Source organism: Pan paniscus, chromosome 2 (assembly GCF_029289425.2).
Source record: "Pan paniscus chromosome 2, NHGRI_mPanPan1-v2.0_pri, whole genome shotgun sequence".
Taxonomy (NCBI): Eukaryota; Metazoa; Chordata; class Mammalia; order Primates; family Hominidae; genus Pan; species Pan paniscus.
In genome coordinates, this window is record NC_085926.1 from 9,398,955 (window position 1) to 9,417,416 (window position 18,462).

The 18,462-nt window shown below is 41.4% G+C and overlaps 1 protein-coding gene and 1 long non-coding RNA gene across 27 annotated transcripts in view; one reads left to right on the top strand and one right to left on the bottom strand.

Annotated features, from left to right (window-relative positions):
- Positions 1–1,672: 1,672 nt before the first annotated feature.
- LOC106634547 (uncharacterized) lies at positions 1,673–10,430 on the bottom strand. Its single transcript, XR_001337915.4, has 2 exons — positions 10,267–10,430; positions 1,673–4,657 (listed from the first exon to the last, which is right to left on the bottom strand). It is a non-coding gene; the product is annotated as an uncharacterized LOC106634547 (long non-coding RNA).
- A 24-nt stretch (positions 10,431–10,454) lies between these two features.
- The window catches only part of SETD5 (SET domain containing 5), an 88,668-nt gene continuing 80,660 nt past the window's right edge, over positions 10,455–18,462 (top strand). For 17 of the 26 annotated variants that reach the window (XM_055110903.2, XM_063602098.1, XM_063602103.1 and 14 more), the window contains exon 1: positions 10,463–10,809. The gene's annotated coding sequence lies outside the window, so the exon portion shown is untranslated. Of the gene's footprint in view, positions 10,810–11,589; positions 11,608–18,462 lie in introns of those variants that run through there. The other 9 variants (XM_055110901.2, XM_055110907.2, XM_008966850.5 and 6 more) reach the window with 3 other exon arrangements.

Below are 18,462 nucleotides of genomic sequence, written 5' to 3' on the forward strand. Positions count from 1 at the left end.
CCTTATTCTCAAGCATAGCCTTTTCTAATAAGTTCATGTTAGATGTCATGAAGTTTAGTGAGGAGTGAAAATCTATGAGGAAAAACATGAACCATTCTACTCTGGCAAAAGTTCAGGAGAAACACCATAGGCCTGTATACCAAATTTTAAACCATGTTGAATAATGTGAAAAAAAGTATCACATTGCTTATGAAAGGCTCTCCTGTCGCCCCTTAATACTTCTGTCTCAGGCTAACATGTTTGTTAATGAGTTACAGTGGTGAAGTCAAGGAAATCTGCTTCCTGTCCTAGCATGCCCATTATCCCAGCCATACAGATTTAATACCAGGAGTCACTTTAACTCCATGAAGTCATTCAACAGGTACTTGAGTATTTACTATGTGCGTTTGTGCTAGAGTAGCCATTTCTTAAACTTTGTGGCCTCAGAGAATCCCTTCACATTCTTAAAGACTGAGGGCCCCAAATCACTTTACTAGTATCTTACCATATTAGAAAGTAAAATATTTAAATATTATAGCAACAAATGCATATTTTTAAAAAAATAGGTGCATTGTTTTACATTTTGGCAATTCAGTTTCCCTAAATGTCTGACTTAAATAGAAGACAACTGAATTGTTTCTTTTGCATTCAATTGGTTACAATGTTACTAGCAGTTTTCTATAATCTCACGTATTAGTCATTAGGAAAATATAGCCTCACTGAGTTATGTCAATCTCCCAAATGTTGGCCCATTTTACTGTATACTACCTAAAATATCATTGGCCGGGCACAGTGGCTTAAACCTGTAATCCTAGCACTTTGGGAGGCCAAGGTGGATCACCTGAGGTCAGGAGTTCAAGACCACCCTGGCCAACATGGTGAAACCCCATCTCTACTAAAAATACAAAAATTAGCCGGGTACAGTGGTACACACCTGTAGTCCCAGTTATGCAGGAGGCTGAGGCAGGAGAATTGCTTGAACCCAGGAGACAGAGGTTGCAGTCAGCCAAATGTCCCAAAAAAAAAAAAATTATTTTCAATATCACTATCTCATGAAGTATTGGGAAGCTGTCAAGTTCCTGATATTAGACACAAGTTTTCCCAAAATTCTGATTTTGACTCAACGTTTGGATTTTATCATTGAAAACAATTGCTGTCACTTGTTAGGCTCCAAGGAAATAGCAGATAATTCAGCTTACATGAGTGCTTTTTCTTGAGACAACCATTTCAAAAAGTTATGTACTGGAGGGTTTAAGATTTAACAAAATGTCACTGCTTTCACAAGGACATTCTTGAGTGAAACTGGTTTTTTTCTTTTGTGGGGGTTCACACCACAAATGCATGGCAGTGAAAAATAACTTATAGTTTGATGCCACTGCCACAGTTTGTGCCAAGGTGCCTGAAATTTTACTTTTACCTACTGTTGCCTTATCACCACTCTTATGTCAACATATAGTTTAGGATAAACCATGAGATTTTAAAAAGTTATTCTACACTTGCGTTATTTCAGGACATGTGTTTGTTGCCAAGCTTTCACGTAAGAGTATCTTTAACTAGTTGGTGCTGATGCCTGGCAAATACAAGCCAAGTAACAAGTCCAGCCATGTTTATGCACGCATCCATTTATAACGTATTAGCACAGTCAGCCCTCCATATCCTCAGGTTCTGCATCTGCAGATTCAACCAAATGTGCTTGAAAATATTTGAGAATATTTAATACAATAGTACAAATATAAGTACACAATGTAACAACTATTTATATAGCATTCACATTGTATGAAGTATAAGAAATCTGGAAATGATTTAAAGTATATGGGAGGATGTGTGTAAGTTGTATGCAGATACAGCGCCATTTTATATAAGGGACTTCAACATCCTTGGGTTTTGGTGTCCTTGGCAAATGGCCAGCAAGGGTAGGGCAGTGGTGTCCAGAAACCAATCCCAAAGCAAGGGACAAATGTATACTTCTACAGATGAGATATTAACTCAGAATCCATGTCTGCACACACATCTTTAATGACAAGTTGCTGTATCACTCAACAGCGGCACTACTATGATCTTTTACTTACACTTCAGCCAGCAGAGACATTCAGCAATGTGAGATTTTTTAAGTTTTTCAGCTATTGTGTATGTTTCTAGTGTATAATAAAGTAACTTATCCTTTAAGATACTTAAGTAGCTTTTCATTTCTAGCTTTAAAACCTGGTTGTTGTTGTTTTTTTCCAGTAGTGGCATACCTGCATTAAAAAATAATGCCTTACCAAAAAAAGCACTCTGAATGATTGGTTTCAAAATGATGCCACAACATAGGTGGCACCAGCACTATTCAAGATCATTCCATTCCCATCTCTAAAAAAATTTTTGGCTGGGTATGGTGGCTCACGCCTATTAACTCAACATTTTGAGAGTCCCAAAGCAAGATCACTCAGGGCTAGGAGTTGAAGAATAGCCTGAGCAACATGGCAAGATCCTGTCTCAAAATTCTTTTTAAAATTTTTTTAAAAGCCCAGGCTTGGTGGTGCATGCCTATAGTTCCAGCTACTCAGGAGGCTGAGGCAGAAGGATCTCTTGAACCCAGGAGTTTCAGGCTGTAGTTCACTATGATGGCAGCTGTGAATAGCCTGGGCAACACAGCAAGACCTCATCTCCAAAAAAAGACAATAGAACTAAATTATTCTACTGCAGAACATGATTAGGTAAATATCTCCAAAGCAGAAAGACAGGTTTCATATTTTCGTTAGTTTGAGTCAGTCCTTCCAAATCAAATCTTGTTTTTTATTAGTATACAGAGAGTATAGCCAATAAGTAAATGAGAAGCAGTCTTTTTAAGCCAATGATCCATTCTTAAATGAAAAAATATATAAATATTTTAGAATAAATTTATTAAATTCTAAAGTTGTAGAATTTTTAAATTTGGATATTTTGGGAAAATATTTAAACCATTATTGCAAACAAAACAACAAAATGTACTTATGTTTATACTTAGGCACAAAGAAAACTACAGTATTTTAAAGTAACCATTACACAATATTGAGGTTGCAAAGATTACTGAAGGCATAACCTAAAAAATGAGTTGATTTCTAAAAATGGGAAAAAGGGAAAAAATAATTTCTAAAAACAAGTATGCATACCTAAACCTACCTAATGACACCTTAGAAAATTCAAGTATAGCACCATTCATTAACATCAATGAGGATGTCATCACACATCATGTAGCCTCTGCACACTGTGAGAATAAATGAAAAAGACAGGCATCTTGCTATCATGACAATAGTTTTGACCTCGCAGACCTCTCTGTGCTTAGGCAACGGATAAAGCCATAAGAACTGTCCTGCCCTCAAGGAGCAACCTAAAGTAGGAAAAAAAAAACAAAATTACACAATTATTATTTACAATTATGAGAAGAGCTCTTGACAACATTCAAATGGAGGATACAGTGTAGTAAGGGTGAGGGTATCAAGGCTTCCTTGAGAAGTGATGTTTTGAGGCCATTCTTTCTTCTCAATAACTGGTATTTGGTTCCTGAATCCTTTAACTTCCTTACCATTGTCACTCCTAAGCCAAATCTCATTACGTCATGTCTAGACTACTGTTAAGAGAACCACTTAAGTGGTCTCTGCAGCCCTCAATTTATTGGTGTTATCTATGGGAAAATTGCTCAAACTCTAAGCCTTAGTTTCCTACCCTATAAAATGGGGTTTTATATACAAGGAACATACTAAATACACAGGTATACCTCAGAAACACTGCAGGCTCAATTCCAGAGCACTACAATAAAGCGAATCTCATGAATTTGTTGGTTTCCCAGTGCATAAATTATGGTTACACTATACCATAGTCTATTAAGAAGTGTACAATAGCATTATGTATAATTGATAAATACATCACTGCTAAAAAAATGCTAACAATCTTTTTGCTGGTGGAGGGTCTTACGCCAACGTTAACGATGGCTACTGACTCATCAGGGTTGGTGGTGGTTGAAGATTACGATAGCTGTGGCAATTTCTTAAAAGACAATGAAGTTTGCCACACTGACATCCTTTCACAAGACTTCTCTGTAGCATGTGATGCTGTTTGATAGCATGATAGCATTTTACCCACAGTAGAACTTTTTTTTCCTTTTCCTTTTTTTTTTTTTTAAACGCAAGGTCTCACTCTGTCACCCAGGCTGGAGTGCAGGGGCGCCATCTCGGCTTACTGCAACCTCCTCCTCGCTGGTTCAAGAGATTCTCCTGCCTCAGCTTCCCAAGTAGCTGGGACTACAGGTGTGCACCACACCTGGCTAATTTGGTAGAGGTGGGGTTTCACCATGTTGGCAAGGCTGGTCTTGAACTCCTGACCTCAAGTGATCTACCAGTCTCGGCCTCCTAAAGTGCTGGGATTGCAGGTGTGAGCCACCACACCCAGCCAGTGGAACTTATTTCATAATTGAAGTCAACTCTCTCACACCCTGGTACTGCTTTATCAACCAGGTTTCTGTAATTCCTAAATCCTTTATTGGCATTTTAACAATGTTCACAGCAACTTCACCAGTAGATTCCATCTCGAGAAACCACTTTCTTTGCTCATCCCTAAAAAGCAACTCCTCATCCATTCAAATTTGATCATGAGATTGCAGCAATTCAGTCACATCTTCAATGCCTTACTTCCAGTTCTAGTTCTCTTCCTGTTTCCACATCTGCAGTACACAAAAAGCATTCAATAACTATTACTTCATTTCTTCTACCTACGTTTCCATTAGCTTTTGCCTATAGTACGCACTAGAGTATGTTACCATTATTTGTTATAAGTAGTACCTCATTATTACACTATTCGTAAGCAATACCTCAAGGTCTAAGATTAGATTTTAAATCAAGGTCAGTAAAAATAGAAAAGGCTGTGAAGACTGTTGACTGACTTTACCAGAATCCATATACTAGAGGTGAGATTAGTTAGGTGATGAAATAACCATTCTATAAACATGATCTGAAACTCTGTTACTGTTGTCAGCAGGAAAAGCCAATGTTACATATGTTAAAAAAAGAAAAAAAAAAAACCAAAACCAGAAAACAAAAGGTGACAAAGTATCAAGACAAAAGGTCACTGATGACTGATCTCTAGGAAAAAAGCTGGAAAGCAGGATTATTAAATGTAACCATGACTAAGATAAAAATCAGAGGCAGAAAGTCTTTGTCACCAAGAAGATATACTCCATAAGAGAGCAGAAACAATTCATCAGGTTTAACCCTGGTCTAGATAAAATAAAACTATTTGATTCAATACTAACACTTCTCTAATAATCCAATATATTATCCAATCTCAAGAAGAGAGAGTCACGGATAAGAAAAAAAAAGTCTTCTTGAGAAGTATGTGCTCTAATACAAACTAATACGCCACTAAGAAAGCAACCTGCAAAGTCCAGTACCAGACTTCTGGATGTGTGACCTAACAAGGTGCTCTACAATTAACCTAACAGTCAAACTAGAGTGTTGTAAACTAGAATTATATAATTATGCCAAACCTCCACTCACAAAAAATATATGGAAGTAACCTAAGTTTACATTTTGCAAATCTCACACACACACTAGCCCTGACAAAAGTTTCACCAGCTTTCTCATCCAAGTACAAGCGTGTAATATACTTAATAAATTTGTCTTATAAGGGTAAGAAATAGTATGTAACTACTTGAAAAGGAGATAGGTAGCTGGTTAATTTAAACAAAAAGCCCAAGGAAGTAAAGTGCAGGAAAAGGATAACTGCAATGGTTAGTACAGGAAACCCAAAGAAGAACTGAATGGTGGGATAGATGTACTCAGAGACCATGAGGCATCAGTTTCCTCTATGAATAGAATATTAGGAGATGTAGGTTAAATGGGACCCTGAAGTCTCTCCCAAAAAGCCTTGTTTATATGTTTTCTGAGCTTAACTATTACTTGAGAATCAATTTCACGTATAAACCAACAAAACTAACATTTATTGAGCTTCCAGTTCTGTGCTTAGGCACTGAAAAATCACTTTCCTTAAGGATTGCAATTAAGCAGGAGAAACACAAATAAGGTGAACTTCTCTTGTTTGAAAGAATATATTTCAACATTCCTTTTAAAAGGAAAACCTGACCTGCAAGTTTCCAAAAATATTAATTACTATTCCTCTTTGCCTCTCAAAATTCCCATTCTGTTATTTTTTAGGAGGAGGAAAAAACAGTTCATTTGAGGAAAAATTGAGGGTCACATACTATACAATTGAGAAGAGTTTCTCTGAAACTGTAATCATTTTTGGCAGGTAAATGGGCATATCCGAGTCAGCAAATGAACTTGAAGATACTGAGTTATACTGCCTGCCCTGTGGGGTTCCACCTTCCCCAAAAGAATTCAGAATTTTTGGGTGATCTGAGAATCTACATTAAGACAACTGTCTCCACACACAGGAGGTCTGAAGACCGCTGACCTAAGGGTCTTTTTAAAAAGTATATTTAATGGCCTAGGGCGGTGGCTCACACCTGTAATCCCAGGACTTTGGGAAGCTTAGGGCAGGAAGATCACTTGAGCCCAGGAGTTCTAACCTGTGCAGCACAGCAAAACCCCATCTCTACAAAAAAAAAAAAAAAAAAACACACAAAAAAATTAGCTGGGCATGCAAGCGTGTGCCTGTAGTTCCAGCTACTCAGGAGGCTGAGGCAGGAGGATCACTTGAGCCCAGGAAGTCAAGGCTGCGTGAGCCATGATCATGCCATTGCAATCCAGTATGTGACACTAAGACTCCGTCTCAAAAAAAAAAAAAAAGAAAATTAAAATGTGTAAGATACTGTATTAGCAATATAAAAAGCATTTGGTGTTAAAATGTTGGTATTATAATTCCTCAGCATAAAACTTACTTTGTGATTGTTTTCTATAACTCAAGATATGATGCTTAGAGCTCCTCCAATCAAGTGTTTCCAGGAACTGAAAACTTGTAGGACAGAAATTTAGGCTGGGTTCATTTGTATCACACAGACCTATTCTTCATTCAATTTCTGATATATTTAACTATGTAGCTCCTGTAACAGTTTAATGGAATCTCACCTCCCTAAAATTCATTATGCATTTTTTTTGAAATCCAAACTCATTAACACTTGCTTTCACTGTTGTCCAAGGCAGGCACATCTTTAAAAATGGTTTGTTGGACTTAGCTTTCAGCTAAATATATAATAAATAAAACAAAACAAGCAGTTAAATGAAGTGTAATGGGCCAGAGAGCTTCAGCTTTTATTTCCTTACTGCTCAGTAAAAAGAGAAAACCATCAATGTCCACGTATTCTGTAATCCACAGAACAAGTCCGGGGCTACAGCTACACTGTCCACAGTTGCAATTCAAATTAGATAAAAAATAAAAATTCAGTTCTTTAGTCATACCAGCCACTTTTCCAATGCTCAAGATTAATAAAATGTCAAACCATAAAGACATTTACATGTCGCTCACTCCATTTACTTAAAGTTGGCTAGACATCAGAGTATACTAGGAGCTCAGGAGTACAAGACACTGTTCCTTCAAAAAGCTCAGAATAGTTAAGGTAATTTAAATCAGCAATGACAACAACCCCAGAAGTACTATGACCCACGCAGTACAAACTGCTCAAGAGTCAGAAGAAAACTGCTTTTTTAAAAGGGGAGTTTGGCTCATAGAACAACAGACCATGGAAGGCATGACCAAAGGGGAGATGACATTTGAATCTGCAGGATTAAAAGCAGCAAGGGTAGCATTCCAAAAAGAACCACCCCACAAAGATATATGATGTCTCTGTGATTTGGGTAACTGCAATTCATTCCATGTGACTTCAGGAGAGAGGTCATGTTTGTTTGTGTAGTATGTGGAAAATAGTGAAAAACGAAAAAGCTGTTAAATTGAGGAAAGTCTATCCAGGGACCTTATGCATCACATTCACGAGGACAGAATTCATCCTGTAAACCAGGGGTGTCCAATCTTTTGGCTTCCCTGGGCCACACTGCAAGAACTGTCTTGGGTCACATACAAAGGACAGCTGATGAGCAAAAAAAAAAAACAGACAACAACAACAAAAAAAACACCCCGCAAAAAAAACTCCTAAAATTTTAAGAAAGTTTACGAATTTGTGTTGGGTCGCATTCAAAGCTGTCCTGGGTCCCATGCGGCCCGCGGGTTAGACAACTTGCTGTAAACAGTACAAGCCAGTAATGGAGTTTCATCTGTCATTTTCATGCTCCATCTTCCTTTAGGACAATCATCCTAACAAGATGTAAGATGGATCAAAAGATAACCCTAAGGACAGAGACAGCAATTTGGAAGCTATCACACAGGCATCTGAGATCAGTTACTAACTGGTAAGTACAGAAATGAGAGGTATTTAGAGGAAGAAAAAGGGAGATGTTGCCTAACCTCAGATCCAATTCTCTGTAAAGCAGTAGTCAAGATCACCTGAACTGTGAAGACGGTCAGGGATAGAATCCCAGCTAAGGAAAAAGGATAAAATGAAAATCAAGGTAAACATTTAAGAACGTGAACTAGGGAGGAATAAAAGCACTGCTGGGTAAGAGTCAAGCCCCAGCTCAAGCCTTAATTTGTGGTGGAACCAATCTGTCTGGTTTCGCGAGACACCAGGCTACCCAAGATCAAGAGAGGGAGAAAGCTAGTGCTATGTCTGAATACTAGAGGAGCAAGTACAACAAATGGAAAATGGGATCAAGTATGAGTGAGAGTTGCTAAGATGCCTGGTAGGGATGCAAAGGGGTACAGAGCCTGGGGAGAGAGGGTGAGGGAGGGAAGCACTGGTTTCTCAAGCAAAGGCTAAAATTTTTCTATTAAGATTTAACCTGATGCTACACTTTGGTGGTGCAGCAAGGGTCTCAAATGGTATAAAACTCAGGTGATCATGCTTTATGTCTGTCTCTAGAAAAATGCTCCAAAAATGATAAGCAGTGATAATCCGCAGTCTCGTTGCATAAAATCAGCCCCAGGTGAATGACTAAGCTCCATTTCCCTACCCCACCCTTATTACAATAACCTCGACACCAACTCGAGTCCGTGGGAAGATAACTAATCGGAGTCGCCCCTCAAATCTTACAGCTGCTCACTTCCCTGCAGGGCAACGCCCAGGCACCAAGTTAGCCCCTTAAGCCTAGGCAAAAGAATCCCGCCCATAATCGAGAAGCGACTCGACATGGAGGCGATGACGAGATCACGCGAGGAGGAAAGGAGGGAGGGCTTCTTCCAGGCCCAGGGCGGTCCTTACAAGACGAGAGGCAACAGAGAACTCCCATAAAGGTATTGCGGCACTCCCCTCCCCCTGCCCAGAAGGGTGCGGCCTTCTCTCCACCTCCTCCACCGCAGCTCCCTCAGGATTGCAGCTCGCGCCGGTTTTTGGAGAACAAGCGCCTCCCACCCACAAACCAGCCGGACCGACCCCCGCTCCTCCCCCACCCCCACGAGTGCCTGTAGCAGGTCGGGCTTGTCTCGCCCTTCAGGCGGTGGGAACCCGGGGCGGAGCCGCGGCCGCCGCCATCCAGAAGTCTCGGCCGGCAGCCCGCCCCCGCCTCCAGCGCGCGCTTCCTGCCACGTTGCGCAGGGGCGCGGGGCCAGACACTGCGGCGCTGGGCCTCGGGGAGGACCGTACCAACGCCCGCCTCCCCGCCACCCCCGCGCCCCGCGCAGTGGTTTCGCTCACGTGAGACTCGAGCCAGTAGCAAGGGCCCGGTCCCACAGCTTCAACAGCCAATCAGGTGTCGAAGGCAAGCAGGCGGCGGGTAAACCGACTCCCCCGAAGGAAGGGGAGGGTGGGAGGACGCCCGCGCCAGAGCCAATTTCACTGACCCTCCCCTCCCGCCGCAGGAGGCCGGCCGCGCCCGCACACCCAGCATCTCTCCACCCCACCTACCTACCCGCCCCACCCAGGGGGCAACGCGAGAGTCGCTAAGCGGCTGCGCACTCCCGACGGTGTAACTGACAGGAGCTTTACTCCAACCAGAATACGCCATTTGTGTTTTCACACACGGCGGGAGGAGAAACGGCCAATCAGCGACAAGAGGCTAGCCGGAAGCGCTCCTCCCTCTGCGAGAGCAATGGCTCCGTCCGGTTTCGAGCATTTTCCGCTCCCTTCTCCCTCCCCCTCCGGTTGCCGCAGGGCGGGCCTCCCTCCCGCCTGCATCCAGCCACCCCTTTCCCTCCCAACGTAACAAACATTATGTTCCCGACTTCCCACGGGAAAGGCAACCCCCGCAAGCCACCAGACGGCCCCCCTACCCACCCATCCCCCCAGTGCACCGCACCTCCCCTCCCACCAGAGTTCCGCTCCCCTACCTAGCCGAGGCTCTCTGAGGAGCCGGAGCGCCGAAGCACAGCCTCTTCTCTAGGCGGCCCCGGCGGCTTCCGCTGATTGGCGGCGAGTGGGCCAATGGGTGCGGGGCGGTGGGCGGAGAGGCCAATGGCGCGGCGGGAGGGGGCGTGTCCCGGGTGCCCCTGGCGCCGGCGCTGGGAATCCCCGTGCGGTCAGTGGCGTTTCCGCTCGGGCAGCGGGCTGAGTGAGCCGCCGCCGCCGCCGCCGCCGCCGCCGCTGCCGGGGGAGGGGCGGCCGCCGCCCGCCTGCGCTCAGAGACTCACGCAGCCCCAGTCCCGCCAGTCCGCGAACACAGTAGTGCCGGCCCCCCTCTTTCCCTGGCCCTCCCCCCTCCCCGCCTTTGGCTCGCTCCGCCTTTCTGCCCCCCACCCCCACCTCACGGGTACGGGCCATTCCCGGCCAGGAAACGCCGTGGCGCCGCGTTGGGCCTAACTCGAGTCCTGCCGCCTCCCGGGAGTGCCGTGCGCCGCAGCCCGGGCCCAGACCCCGGCAGCGCCTGGGACAAGGTAAGGGTCCGACAGAAAAGAGACCGAACCTCACGATCGGGCCCCAGGGGAGGGAAGGGTCACCTCCTCCGTCTCCCCGCGCTCGCTCTCCTTGGGTCGTGGGCCTGGCCCTCCCCAAGCTCTTAGGAGGATGCTGCCCCTTCTCACCCCCCTCGCCGCCTCGCACACACCGTTGCAACACCCCATTTTCCCAGGGAGAGAGGCCCCCCTCTAATCTAGGCGACCCAACTCCCCTTTTCATGTCTTTCCTGGGTCAGGACGCTTCCCCTCCCCCAACGCCTCTTCACCCCCTTTCCTGGGAACTGCCTACTCCACGTTTACCTTTCCCTTGAGGAGAGGCCTCTTGCTGCCCTCCGCTCGAAATACACAGGCATACTTTTTTTCTCTGCCCGATCCCCCACTCCCTACCCCCGTTCTCGCGGCCTTGTGACAGACAACTCTGATCGCTCTGGGGGCCGCGATCTCCCCTCCGTAATCTTCCTGGACGCCTTCCCTCTCGTTTTCTGGCTTCCCACCTCAGATGGCTGCTTCCCAAAGGCATTACCTTCGCCACCCCCACCACACGTTCTCTGGCTCCCCGTGGCGTGTGCCACAGCGTGTCTGAGATAGCCTCGTTGAATGTGTAGGGTTCGAGCCTGGAGTTGAGCCAGATTGTGTCGTTTTACTTGCCTTGGGCGTGGAGAACGATCTTGTGAGAATATCTTCAAAGGCAGAAAAATATTCCCTTTATGAATTCTATTTCCCTCTGCGTGTAAGTCGGGAATGTGAAGAGGAGTGTAGGAAAGAGCCCTGGCTCAAGTAGGTAAATCGCATGAGAGGGAAAGTTAAACTGTTGGGAAAGCCCCTTCTATGCTAATTGATTCTATAGAGTCCTTGCTTGTCTCACTTCTTGGGCGTCAGTGGTCTTTCTCTTGGATACGGATGCTGCAGTCAGCTCTGCTGGTCTGGGTCAGGCGTGCGTGTGTGACCTGCATTTTCTGCTTTCTCATGTTACTTGTGCAATGTATTCACCGGTAACTCATTTCTTTCCCAGACCTCTGGGTTCCACTGGGCTTTGTCTATATTTAAGTTCATTTCTCCAGTTTCCTTCGTGCACATAGGTACTGAACGAATCCCCAAGTTCTCTGCTAATTACCTTCATCAGTTGACTAAACAAGTTTTTAGATGACATATTTGTGACCAAGGTCATATTTACATTTCTTTGTTGGACAGATGTTACATAGCTATACTTGTGATTGGGGAGGATCCAGCTGAGTGGAGTGTGCTGAGCTTTTTAGGAGAGTGTGTACTCCCTATTTGAAATTATTTTTTGGTTGTTAATTTTATATTATTAATGTTTTTAGGTCACAGAAAGTTCTAAGTGGTAATTTTAGATGTGTGGGATCTGAGCTAAGACTAAAGCAGAGAATACTCACGTAATCAGAGGTTTCTGGGCTCCATAGAGGACGTAGGGCTTTTTTTTTTCTATTGGATTTCTTCCAGTTTTCTCAGGATCATTAGTTCTCTTCTGTAGCCAAAAATTCTGGCCTGTTATGGGATTAGAGTCTTTAAGGTTTACCCAGACTGTCATTATGTGTAGAAAAATGAATTATGCCCTTTGGTAGGACATGACACAAGGCTCTGTTTCTAGCTGCAAATTTAAATTAGATTGTAGAGTGCTTGGGAAATTGGCTTTCAGAAGACCAAAGCTTAATCTTCACTCCTAAACTGCTGGCTTAATTAAAATGGATATTTAGAATTTGGTAAATGTTGATTTTTCTAATAAAAGGCCTTGGTTTAAAAGGGTGACCTTAGGATTGTTTCTTTCTTAAAAGCATAATTCCAGCCCTTCTGGCATGGAGCACTGGTCCAAAAAAAAAAAAGTGTGTAAGGAGTGGGGGTGGGGTAAAGAGAAGGTTGTTCCTTTGGGTTGGATCACAGGGGTGAGTATACAAGGCAGCAGCAGCTGCTGGCTCTGGAGCTCTGGTTGCTACGTGAGAAGCTTGAGTAGTGCTGGCTGCTGTCTCCAGGGAAGGACAGCAGTGCAGCGTCCATTAATGCTGCTGGCTGCAGGGAGCAGCACTTAGGCGATGGCTGCTTCAGGCCTAAGAAGAAACCTTGCTTTTCTGGGAATTTTCACTGCTGAGCTGGTTTGCTTTTTATTGGTGGGGAGATGGGAATTAGTAATTCATAACTTCCTACCCATTTATGGATATTGGCATCTGGAAACTGGATCATGGTTAAAGCCTTTCTTTTTTTGTTTGTTTGATTTGATTTTTGTTTTTTGGCAGATTTTTGTTTTTTATCTAGACATTTGTGCTTGGATAGGACTAAAAGTTCCATTTGAGTTTTAATTTTTCAATCAGTTTAAAAACCCAAGTAATAATTTTAAGAATCTTTCTGATAACCACAATAGGAAGAAAATAACAGGAATTTTTTCCTGCAACTCACATATCATGTTTTCCTCCGTCTCTTTAATCATAGAATCAATTCTTATTATTTTGTTATGTGTCTCCATCCTTTCGATTAGACCATATTTACCTTATAGACGATTTGCTAAACATTTTACTAAGCTTGAACTCTTAAACTCTAAAAAGGTGCCATTTTGGAGTGGTTTCTAAATAAATATTCTTAATTTGTATATTAGTAATAAACTTCTCCAGATTAGATATTTTCTTTGGAGTTTGACTTATAAGATTGATTCATTATATACATGTTGGATATAGCCTTCTGACATCACAAATATATGTCTTTGGCCATAATCCATCTGAAATGTAGGACAGACCAGAAGAAATATGCAGAAATCGAATAAGTCTAGTTCAGGATACTGAGAAGATGGCCTCTGAGCCCCTTAGGTGATCTCCCCTCCCCCACAACTCCTGAACATTAGGATGATCTCTGATTAAGCAAAACAGTCTGAGCGTGGAAAAACTTGAAGGAGAACCACCACCACCAATTATATGCAATACTGGACATATTCCTGTGTGCTGTTTTTCTTCCCCAAGACTCGTGTATCCTATACTTTTTTCTCTCAGAATTTTGATTTGTTCATTTTCGTGTAAATGTACTTAAATCTCACAAACATCTATAATTTGTAGTATCACTCTGGCATTTGTGGCAGAGAACCAAAAAGAATGGAAATGAGTTTTGTCATTCACAAATGTGGCTCACATTGTTTTCCCAGTAATAAAAGCAGACCAATGAAACAGAACCTCTAATGGATACTATTTTAGGAGGTTCCAATTCTTATTACTATCTCATAGATAAGATGCAATAGGAGATAAATATGATTTCATGTATACTGGCTGTTTGACATACTTAGGGTTTAAGATAAAAATGTTTGTAGTTTTTTACTCTGTGGCTTAAGTTGCTATATAAAATAATTGCTTTTACAATTGAATTTCCTGTTGTTTGGAACCTTTTGTGCTCTTGATATTATCATTTTCTAGAGGATCATACAGGCCCTTTTCATAGAAGGATTTACTTAAGTTATACCCTTGAAAACTTTTTTGTATCTTTTGATACTGTTTTGTGTCCAGGAACTGACTTTCTGAAATTATTCTGGCTTTTCTGGGGAGAATGACTATTTCATTTTTACCTTTGAATGGGGAAATAATAAAGTGCAAAGTACAGATTTGCAGATAATTACTTTTGCTTTATCCTCTCCATGTTGAAATAACTTATGAAAAATTAGGCCATAGTTAACAGCAGTCAATGACTATTGGATACATTTTATCAGAGGGGAACTGGATCATGAATAAAATAAAATTTTAAAAATAATTTTTGGCTGAACTCTGGTGATTCATCAGTTTAATTTGAAGTCAGAAGGTCCAGCAGTGAATTTTATTTATAAAAATTGTATTTCAAGTGTTGAAAACTGAAACTTCTTGACCAGTATATTTTGTTTGAGGCACCAAACTTTGCAAAATGTGCATCGTATATTTAGTGATATAACTGGTAGTCATTTGTAATTTAAAATATTCTTTCAAAGGCACTCTTTAGAAAGTAATGTAGTGTACTCGTGATGGGCAGGGATTGGTACCATTCCTTACTGCCAAAAATTCCAAAATATGTGGCAAAATGATTGATTTATCTTGTGGGTGGGATTCTGGGAAGTTCATGAAAGGTGGAGAGAATATAGTTTCCTTCACTTGTCTATATACATTTTGTTAAATAAGTCTTAGGAAAACTGTTTTATTGTATCTTTAATTATGAATTGCGTAAAAGATACCCAGTAACTTTGGGGGGAGGTGCTGTTAGAAAGCATTGCATTGGAGAGAATTCCCCTTCCCTGGGACAAAATGCGTTCAGCGCCTGCAATACTTAGCGAAGGGAACTATGGGATAAAGTAAACAATGGCGGTAGCTCAGTCTGCTCTATATGTGCCCTCACTGAGCAAGGGATTTGTAATCGCATCCTGCCTCATTCGTGTATACCACCATATTGATTTTGTTTGCTGAGTACCTGAGGGAATACCTTACTTAATGTAAGGTCACATTAAGTAGTTTGATATGAAGACAGGGAAAGGAATTTTCTGCTTCTTGGAGTAATGTCTTAGTATTTTTAAAACACTAAGTGTTTACATCAGGCCAGTTTTGCCTGATGCTCATGTCTGTTGCTTTGGTTGGGCTGCTGCTTTCTCTTCTGTGTTCTTATGGGTTCGTTGTGGTATAAGGATTCCCACAGCTTTCATGGCAGTATGAAGTAATGAGAAGCATTGCCTTAGCCATGTTAGTTACATGTATACTTTTGGCCTATGTTATGAATCACAAAAAGCGGTAGCTATAGGAATGTAAACAAAATAGATTTCTGTCTGGGGAATCAAGTTTTTGATTTGTGCTACCTAATGGAGGGGAAAATGCTGAATTTCTTGCTGCTCTGTTTGAGAAATAGATGGAAGCATGGGAGGAGCCAGAGACCTCTGCAGCAGGATTTGGTCTAAGTAGAAAAGGAAGATTTTTGTTTCAAATTGCCAGCTGCTTATGTCAGACTGACTCCCTTATTATGCCTCCAGTAGGCCTGTCAATATGGCCAAACAGCTAGATAAGTGCGGGGCAGGACAAAGGGCTCTTTGCACAGCAGGGAGGCAATGTTGGTGGGGGAGGGGCAGGAGGTAGGAAAGGCAAGAGGAGGAGGTTCTTTTCCCTGGGAGATTATTCAGTTTGGCATACAATTAAGGAAATCATTTTTAGTTCCCACTCAAGCATTGAATTTTTGCCAACCACATACTATTAACCCCAAATTTGATACATTTCAGAATATCTTGTAGGGATCCATTCTCGCCAAGGAAAAATAAAAAATAAATAAAACTCTGTATAGGTTAAGATAAAATAAATCCCACCCTCTGCACCCTCCTAGGTGCAAGTCACCTCCCGAGGAGACCCGTTCTAGAGCTGAATTCTCATTAAGAAATGGAAAAGAATATTCTATCTGAATAAAAACACATTGTAATACAATGTGTTTATTTGGGTTGGGATTGGACCTGAACATGTAGAATAATTTGTTTCCCTTTATGAAATAGTTGCTCGTAGTTGTCTACAATTTTATTTCATTAAGATAGGGAGCACCTTACAGCATTCATGTGTTGGGTTGCCATATGTAAAATGCTAACTGAAGAAACGCTACTTTTTAATTTCAGCCTCATCCTTAGTTCCTGGAGAACCTGATATTTCCTGGAGACTACTCCCTCCCCCACCTTTTAGTCTAGGCAACCTCCTTTGATACATTTGTGTTCAGCTCGCATACAAGTGGGATGGTTGCATCCAGTTTATTAAGACTTAGTATGAATCATAGAGTTGGAAAAGATCTGTTGGTTATCTGGTCCTTTAAACCAAAATCATAATGAAATATTTTGAAATTTGGGTCCCTATTGAAGTTTTCATTAAAATGTTAAAGGATCGGTGTTGTGAACAACATTTTTAGTTACTTTTAAAATAAATGTTTTGCGTCCGTTCTTTTTTTAAAAATAAAGAATTTCATTTATAGGCAAATTAGCTGGCAATTATTTGAATTGTGATAGGATTTCTCTTTTATGAAGGAATATATGACAAGGTTTTTCAAAATGCTTAATGTATTTTAAAAGACTTTAATTTTTAGAAATAATTGGTTTGAACAGTTTTCCAAGAGCACATTTGTGGCTTGGGTTGAGGTACCACCTATATTGCAATGTTACTAAACTAGCCTTAAAGTTTTCCCTTCTGTCTATACTGCATGCAACAATAAAGGGAACTGGAATGTTAATTTCCATTTATGGATTAGCAAAGGAGATGTTTTAACCGATTAATAACCAAAAAACTGCCTTTCGTACATGTAATATTAAGCAAGCCTGACCAAGTTTTGTGTTATTTCTCTCTGTTAAAGAAAACTGGATGTGTTACTACTTAACATTATATTGTTATTTAATGGTCTTGGCAGTAATGATATAATATTTCAACCTAAAAAAGAAATTTTGAGTAATTAATTATGATTATAATTAGTTGGAAGTTTCTCATCAGTAAAATAGCAACAGCATTAACACAAAATCTAGTGAGCTATATTTTATATTACTACAGAAATTTAGGGTAGTCATTTCTTTCTTTATAATTTATTCACATGGATTATTTCCATAAATTTGTGGGACTAAAATAGAAGCCATCTAGTCAAGCACCAGTCTCCATGCCAGACAGTTTTCTCTGCATGTGCTATGACCCACGTTGCCGGTATTAAACATCCTTTACACCCTCCCCCTTCCCAGATAATTAGAAATCTCTTCAGGGTAGCTTCCATTGCTCCTATTACCTGGATCTTGCTAGAGGCTCTAAGAAGTTCCTGGTAAAAGTGAGACAGTAAGGGACCACATTTTGATTCCAAAGGTTTTGATAACTGTTAGGGCTCCCCAAACAGCTAATCTCATTTTCACTAAGACTTAGCCAGCAGAGGGCTGGAGTGGAGGTGAAACACAAGCACTGTACCTCATCTTGCCTGTGCAGCTGCTCCACCTTATTTCCTGCTATTATTATCTCACAACGCCTCCTCCCAGCAAAAAGAAACTAGGACAAAGGGGGAAAATTGGATGGGCTAATGTGATTTTTATTATGCTTAGGTTGTGGGCTTGTTTATATGTACTTAAATACAAAGCTAATTTGCCCCATTCTTAAAAGTCTTTAGTGATAGAGATTTTGTAACTTCTGTATCTTCTACTTTTTTTCTTGATAAACCATTTCAGATTCTCAGCCTTACAGAAAGAAAGGTTTTAAGCATACTTAATTTTCGTTGGCCGTTCACAGTCATTATTACCACCAGATGCCACTGTATTATTAGCTTGAAGAAAGGTGGGCTCTCTTCTGTACATAATATCTGCAATTTGTTTTGGAAAATACTAATTTGTATAAATCTGATTTATGACTAAAATAAGGTTAAAAATTAGACCTCTATGTATGTTTACCCTATTACCTTAGTGGGGGTGAAATTAATTAGCTCTTTGAACATAAATTTTTCATGTCTTAGAGTTCTTTTTTCAAGCTGCATAATTTATGTTCTTCAAGCCATTTTTATCCCATACCACCCCCACAAAGGGGGAAATTTTATTTTTTATCATTTTTATTGTCTTTCAATGGTGAGATTTTCCCCACCCCACTCCTGAAATGTGAAGACTCAAATAAAACTGAGTAATCTAATAAGGTATATGTGTTGCTG